General features: G+C 45.3%; 1 long non-coding RNA gene across 1 annotated transcript; it reads left to right on the top strand.

Moving 5' to 3' along the window:
- The first annotated feature begins 280 nt into the window (after positions 1-280).
- On the top strand, positions 281-4,332 carry LOC119390456 (uncharacterized). The gene is made up of 3 exons (XR_007415818.1): positions 281-1,391; positions 2,133-2,375; positions 3,198-4,332. It is a non-coding gene; the product is annotated as an uncharacterized LOC119390456 (long non-coding RNA).
- The last annotated feature ends 4,015 nt before the right edge of the window (positions 4,333-8,347 follow it).

Here is an 8,347-nt window from a genome sequence, read left to right as displayed (position 1 = left end):
TGAAATCATGCCAATATTTTGCATGTCTGATTACCTGAACTTCCATTTCATCACCTTAAGAGATGAAAAATTAGTGAACACGGGGTGTACTGAAACTGACGTTTCAACATGTGGACTTGTCTTCAAGGCTGCTTGTCGAAACAGCGACACCCTGTATCGAAACAGTGACACCCCGAAGCAGCAACACCGTCTTCACGAATTTTTCATCGCTTCAAGCTTCCACTTCCCCTGAACTTCTGCCTTTTTTGGATTTCATCACTTGAGTTTATCTTACCAAGTTATTACATTTCATTTTGCTATATTCCTTTATTTTACTATTATTTCCTTCCCTCTCTTCTTTAGTCTGTCAATCCCATTCCCCCTCCCTACACAGAGTAGCATGCCAGGGTATACAGACGCCGGCAAAAATCTGTTTTTCTAATAAAGAGTCCCTCTCTCTACATGTATGCAAAACTTCTTTCAGGTGTACAAGTTGATCGCATTACAAAAGATGTGGCCACACAAGTGAAAATGGCATCGCCAGTTCAGTGTACTTGTGTTGACAATGAAATGGTTGGCGAACCTGCACCTATACAAGACAGCGATGATGACTACAGCCCTCTTGATGACCAGCATTGATGAGTACGTTAATATTTTCACACTACTATTCTGGAATGATTATGTGTATTACTCGTAGTTAACATTTAGACATTAACATTTAGACTATCCTGGAATGTCAAAAGTCGCACAAAAATATTTAGCTTAGTTGGCTTTTTCTCCAAGCTTTTTGCGTTGTTCTGTGGTTTCTGCAAGAACACAGGTGCCTGTGTAGAAGCAGCTGGCACTGACCAGCACCAAGGCAATCGAGTATTTTTCGTACAAGAGGAACACTTAACAAAGCTTCTGACAGTCTCCCACACATGCCTGGCCCCTTGCAAGCAAGTGGACGTCGAATGCAATGGAACAGTTGTGCACGTTCACACAGAATGCTTTGCTGGGCACCATTTCATTTGGCAGAACCAGCATATATATCGGCAACAACCCGTGTTGAACTTAGAGCTGTGTGCCACAGTGTTGTTTTCAGGCAACAAACCGACTTCCTGTCTGAGAATGCTGGCCTCCATCGGTGTCCAAGTGGTCAGTGAGAGAACTTTTTTCGCCCTTCAGAGAAGCTATTTAAGTAGACTGCACAACAACTGTCGAGCTATTTTCTTAAAAGATAAATACACAATGTTCAGTGCTTATAGGTTTGGAGAGCTCAGCAGCAACGTTTGCTCCAGGAAGCCCGTGGAAGGTCGCTTACTCTGGCAGGGGATGGACGAGCAGAGTCCCCAGGGTACAGTGCCAAGTTCAGCACATACACACTGCTGAACGTGGAGACAAAAAAGATAACTCATTTTGAACTTGTGCAAGTTCGTTGAAATGCTGCTATTTTGGTGTCTTGGAAAATAACAGACAGAAATCTTATGCACATGTAGAGAAATGTAAAGCAAATGATAAGCAACTAAGGTAAAAGCGGTGAGAGCATTAGTCAACATATTAGAAGTAATTATGCAAAACATGTCATTGATTCCATTGCATAAAGAAGCTAAGTGCATATATTAAGTACAAATATTCAGCTTTATATGTCAAACACTGAGCCCAGTAAACTAACTGTACATGCTATGTAGCTGTTGCCTGTGGCAACAGCTACATCGCATGTAATGTGCTAAACAAGATGGTATTTGTTGGAGACATTCAGAGGTACACCAAGGTGATAACACTCTTGTGGAAGCAAGTTGTTTTTGAGTGTCAGAAACAAATCTTGTCATAACTGGTACATACAGCCGTTACATTCAAGTTCTTTGGAAGTTCTTTGGCACGCACAATTTGGTTTCCAGTCAAATGAAGTTGGAGGCAGCTGCCGTATGGAGCTGGAGGGTTTGAAACGGGCCATAGCTTTTCTTGAAAGCCGGGACATCAGCATTGCCACCGTCGTGACCGACAGGCACACAAAAATCAAGTGTTTCTTCAAAAAAGAGAGGCGTGGTATCACGCATGAATATTATGCTTGTCACTTGGTAAAGGGTACCTTTAACTGAGCTTTGAACATATCTTCGATGCAAATAAAATATGGAAAATATGTGACCAGCATTTTCTGAAACATATTTCAGGTGTCTCGAAAAAACTCCTTGCTGCTGCGAAGCAGTCTGGTTGTGGGGATCTCGGCCCATGGGTCAAATCGATTGAAAACCACCTGTACTGGTCGGCTGCTTCAAGTGCAGGCCACAAGAATCTCACTGTGCCGAAGTGGCTTTCCATGCTCAATCACATACGGAACATTCCTGTTCACGAAAATAACCTCTTTGCCGCTTGCCTTCATGGAGACGTTGAACCAAAAGAATGGCTGGATGGAGGTAAGTCTTATAGTCTTAATGGGGTGTATCTTCTGTTTTGAATACTGTAACATCTTGTAAGTGTGCCGTGCCAACCGTCATGTATACATCCAGGAAGCATATGAGCGTTTTATGTTATTTTTTCTATTTGAATAAACAGAACAGTAAAACTATTGCAGATCACTTCTGCAGAAGCCAGCAACGTTCATGAAAGGGACGACTTTTCATGCACTCATTTTCAGCATGAAGCTGCAAAAACCTACATGACTTGCTCTGATAGTTTCCAAACTCAGGAAGCATGTTTCGCCGACAACGAAGCCTTAGTTGCAAGGTTAAGACTGATGAGCTTGCTTTTCACTTTGCACCTAACTGGAGACTCATGACATACCAAAATGCATAATTTCTTACATGTCAGTGTCATCACATAAGTACTTTCTTTGCATGCTAGTGACCACAATTACCATAGCATGCAGAAACAAAGGACACAATAGGAAAGAAAGTAGACTATCGGCTGTTATATTGTTGCGAGGACAAAGACAACGGTTGGTAGACTGCGCTCTTTCGTACTACTTTTTTTCCTGCACTTAATAGTGAATTTGTTATGCAGTATATTTGCAAATGTCAGTTCAGATAACCTAATTTATAAAGAATCAGGGGTGTGGCACATCCGGCCCGTGCCCCCCTCCCGAATTTTTTTTTTTTTTTGCCATGGTATACAGAGCCCAAAATGACACTCGGCCACATCTGCCTGCCCGGCCCCCACTCCAGCTCAAGGAGGTGCTCCCACTGAACAATATTTCTGCCTACACCCCTGTTAAGAATTAATTACTTGTTTGTTTACAGACTCCAAGTCCTTCAGAATACTCAGCGACATAGCTAAAGCCAAGCCAGTGCTCGCTGACATGCCCCAGCTTTCAACGTCACTTCAAACATATGGCGTCGAAGTTTTCCACAGCCTTCTTCTACACTTCGCGCCAAAGTTCTGCCAGTATTCTTATAAAGGAATGAAAGCCAGGTAAATGTTTCACTACTGCTTTTTATTCTGAGAGTACTATTAAGAAGCCTAGAGCTGGCCCTTACATTACAGTTTTTCATTTCAGCAAGGTCTGGACTATATTTGAAACAAAGATGCACTAGTGTTTTTGATTCATGCAGCATAAAATGTTTTACCTTTTTGCATGTACCAACAAAAGTGTGCACTGTGGACTGGGCGGCAAGATGACAGCACATGTAATAACTTGCGGCTGAAGCTTATCAGAAGCCAAAAGCACACATATACACAATCAAGCCAGGTGCGCAGAATGCACCATGCGTGAATGGCCACACATTCCATCGTCATGATAGAAAGCATACAGTGGAACGAAAACTAATCATGGCAGTCTTTCTAAATGCATTTCTCCTTTGCCATGCAGTTATACTGACCTTCTCATTCTTTCCAATATGAAAAGCTTCTAATTGCTTATACACGAGCACATCTCCACTGTTAACCAGAGTTCGGATGCTAGAGAGTGAAGTCTCATAGACACGGGCCTCACAGTGCACTTGTAAATGCGATAAGGCATAATTCTTGACACACAGCTCATATTGCAATGCTCGATCGTTGATGCAGGCTTTTGCGCATAAAGCATAATTCTGTTTGTGTGTGCACACTGTTGGTACTTGATCGATCAACCTTAATTTCAAGTTAGAATGTGTTCTGTCTGTACTTTAACCCCTTTATTTTGATTGTATGTCTGCTTTGATCATCTGCTAAAAATAACTGTGAGGCACTGCTCTTCGGGACTCGGCTTGCTGCGCTTCATTACAATGAAAATAGTGAACGGCAGCAAGCTTGCACGAAGGAAGGTGCTTTTCGATGGAACATGAGATACCCGAAGGCTAGGCGAGGTGAACCTGTTGTGTGCCGCGTGAAGGAAGAGGCCACGCGTGGTAGATTAACCAAATTTATGCGCAAGAAAGTCATATAATCTTTCAACATTTTTATTAACACGAACGTGTTTTATGCCGGGGTCCACCAAGACCTCAGTGAGGTATTTCCGTCACGGAAATGACGTCGAAAAAATTTGCACGATTAGATGGCAAAGAAAAAGGGTTCCGTCAACGGGCATCGAACCCACAACGGCTCGGTCCCCAATGACAGATGCTGGGCACGCTATCCACTGCGCCACTGTCACAGACTCTAGAGGCTACAAACGCGCCCTTTTATATCTACCACTCTCCCGGTCGGCGGAGTGGTGGTGCCCTCTGGGAGCGGTAAGGTAAAGTAATTCGTCATTACTGTGGCCTCCGCGATTAGCACCTGCAACGCGGTACACGTCCGTCCCATTCGGCGCGTTTCGAATAGAAGCTCAATTTTGTCAATGCCTTAACACACCGCCACGTGGCGACCTTAGCCCAAGCGTCGCAGAGAATATGGCTCTGAAGCGTCGTAAAAGCGTCGGTCTCGCTCATAGCATCACGCTAATCCAAACCAAAAATATCTCTGCGACGCGCGCCTGCCTCACCTGGCTGTAACACCGCGTTCCCCGCTCACGCACTCGCCCCGAGAAAAATCGCGGCCGGGCTACCGGGGCGGCACGACGCGCTTTGCGTTTCCCTCTAGTCCAAGGAAGCAGCTCAAGGAAGGATTCTGCAAACACAAGCCTTCCGAAGGTTGTGAAATGGCAGGGCGCACGTACAAAGCACTCAACTCGAAGCAGCGCAGCCTGTGGCTTGCGCGTATCAAGTATGCCGATCTCAAGGGCGATTCCCCAAACATCCGAGCATGTGGCACCCACTTCTTAACAGTTAAGCCTGCGCTATACTACATGAGGCGCGCATAATGTGCTAGAAGCACATTTGTTTGCACTTACAGGGAGACCGGCCAAGCTCTACCAAGAAACGAACCCGGACTGGGCGACAACACTTTTGCTCGGATACACAAGAAAAAGTGAAGGCATTGCCCGCTACGAGTGCACTGCAGGACGACGGCCCAAGCGACCTACTCGCAAGGTCGACGCGGGGACCGCTGCAGCGTAAAGGAAGTCTGGATGCGCAGCAACGTCGCCTGAAAAGTGCTGTCACGACAGTGACGACAACGGCGCACACTCAGAAGCAGGGTGTCGAAATGAAATGTTTTCGTCTCAATTCCAGTTTCGTTCCACCACAAAAAGTTCCGTTTCTGTTCCGAAACGAAAAAAAAATGTTCCGTAACGGTTCGTAACGGTTTCTTCAAGCAAAAATTTGAAGTTAAGGTAATCATAAAACACATTGTATTTGTGATATAGTTACTTGCCCTCTTCTTAATTAAGTGGGACAGGGGTAAAATACATTCTTTCCACGTTCTTCAGAGGAGTGGAAGAAACTGCACCACGAATTCCTACAAACTAGCACAGACCAGTACTATACCCTTCAAAGTCATAGTATTTATTTTCTCAAAAGTCACTTATGACTTTTTTTAGCGAGCTCAATCCTTTGTGTCAAGGGAGTGAGCACGATCTCAAAAGCAGCACGTCATTGAGTGCACCCTCTGTGCGAGACCGCTGATCTGATAAAAAAATTCACAAGGCCTGCGCGGAACATGCAGCACAGTCACAGCGTAGGTAAGCTGGAACGGCGGCCTTTCTAGAGCCCGTTCTATACTCTCTTGGGGAAACCAATACAAGTACACATGCAAGGTACCCACTACGCCATAAATCATAATTTTTCTGTAGTAGCGAAGCACCCAATATGCCAATTTTCCTCCTTCTTCGAAGAACCATGGTACCTGCTACACATCTGTGAGGCATTATGTGCACTTTGTGCTGTGGCTAATGACGATGAAGAATTATGGCTGGGCCCATTGTAAAGGGTTGAAAGCATTCAACGACTGACTCCTTGAGCAATGCGCATTGTGTGACGCCAGGTTGCTATTTTACTCTTCTGCCACGCTATATAACACATGTTAACAGGATTCCTTGGCCGACATGACGCCTGCATAGAGTACTTTTGCGGAGAAGTTACAAGCACCAGCGTGGCACTGTGGTGGAATACTCGACTGCCACGCACAGGGCGCGGGTTAAAATCCCATCCCATGCTAGAAATTTGTTTCTCATTTCATTTTTTCTTATTTCACGCGATAGCGGTTACGGACACCGGCGGCGGCGGACAACTATGGCGCCAAAATCGGCTGTTGTGATCTCATAACAGCTTTCGCTGGAACAAACTTCGGTGCCGACCATGCCCTCTCCACGCTGGCCTGCGTGACAGGCGCGCAAAAGTCCACTTGCGTTAATATAAACATCTCTGGTTGCCTCCGTTTCCGTTTTTCGCACAATTTCAACATTGCTTTGGAATTCCTGCCTGAGGTACGCGCTAATACTGTACTCTGAGATGTGCATAATTGCTCACGTTTATGACCTCAGTTGTTCCGGATTGCCAAGTTTTCTCGGGCACCGAAAAACGATTTAAAAAATTTCGTTTTTACTCCGGAACGAAATAATAAAGTTTCGGTTACGTTTTCGTTCCGGTCAAAAATATCGTTTTTTGTCTGTTTTCCGTTTTTTGGTTTTCGTTCCGTTCCGACACCCTGCTCAGAAGACAGCCCGCCACTGCCGCAAGCTGAACGTGAAGTCCAGGCTGCCGAAAATGAGTCAGGTCAGTCTCTCCATTACTATGTTTGAGCCTGAAAGGTAGATATCATTCACTAAGCATTTTTGTTTCGTTTGTTTACATCGCTGTCATGAAATGCCTGCATGCCGGTGAACTGTTCAGCTTTGATGCCTAGGTTTGCGTTGTTAATTTCAGGAGTTGCTGTACAGGCAGAAATGTCCATGGCAGACGTTGCAGCATTGGAGCTACAGTGCACTATACTAAATGACAACCTGTACGCCCTGCGTGCTCACACTGACAAGTTGGAGTGGACGGAGACAGCATTAAGAGAGAGTAATGCCAAGGTCATCTACTACACAGGGATGGCAAGCTTCGATATTCTGTATGGCATATTTAGTGTTGTGGAGTGATATGTCCCTCACGGTGCAAACAACAGCCTATCAAAGTTTCAAGAGTTTATTCTCTTCCTAATGAAGTTGAAACTGAATTTGTACAGCACTGACCTTGGCTTCAGATTTGGAGTTTCAGAAGCGACAGCGTCGCGCATTTTTGATAAGTGGTTGTATGTTACATATTGTCGACAGAAGCCATACATTTCATGGCCAGACAGAGTTTCACTGTAGAAGACAATAGCGCAGGCTTTCTTCGACTCCTTTGGAGCAAATGTGGCCACAGTGATTGATTGTTTTCAAATGAAAACAGAGCGGTCGTCATACGAGGCAAGAAGTGAGACATGGTCGCAGTACAAGCACAGCAATAATGCTAAGTGTTTCATTGGCATTGCTCCTCAAGGTGCCGTTACTTTTATTTCAGAGGGTTTAGGAGGACGCTGCAGTGACAAGCACATAACAGAACATTGTGGCATGCTTGATAACTTACGTCCTGGTGGTGATGTGCTTGCCGACAGAGGCTTCAATAGCTCGGAGAGTGCTGGCTTCTACTGCGTGCGCTTGCATGTTCCAGCATATACTAAAGGCAAGAAACAGCTGTCGGCAGAAGAAATCATGAGCACTAGGAAACCGCCCCCCAACATTTTTCTTCGGGCGCTTTCGGGGAGACAATGGATTCCCGGGAGCGAGGGTCACCTGGCGGGGTGGGGGAACGGAAACCAACCGGAACCGGCCAAGCAGGAGAGAGCCCCAAGCAACGAACGGCGTAGGACACACGAACCTCCATGAACAGACGAACTTTGGACGACCCCATGTGCACCTCGTCTTTTAATTTCAGTTTTAATACAGTTTGCTTCTTTAAAATTCAAACCCCTGCCTTTAGTCATTTTTGGTCATCGCTGACAAGTGCAACAGTGTGATGTTGAACGTGCACTATTGTGGTGTCGTGAGTGGTGCAAGAAGTCGTGAAATCTACATGGCAGAAGCACTGCGCAGCAGACACGTGCGTGTGACAAAAGAAGAGGGAGAGAATAG

Source organism: Rhipicephalus sanguineus, chromosome 4 (genome assembly GCF_013339695.2).
Source record: "Rhipicephalus sanguineus isolate Rsan-2018 chromosome 4, BIME_Rsan_1.4, whole genome shotgun sequence".
Lineage (NCBI taxonomy): Eukaryota > Metazoa > Arthropoda > Arachnida > Ixodida > Ixodidae > Rhipicephalus > Rhipicephalus sanguineus.
This window is presented reverse-complemented; position numbering and strand designations above follow the sequence as displayed.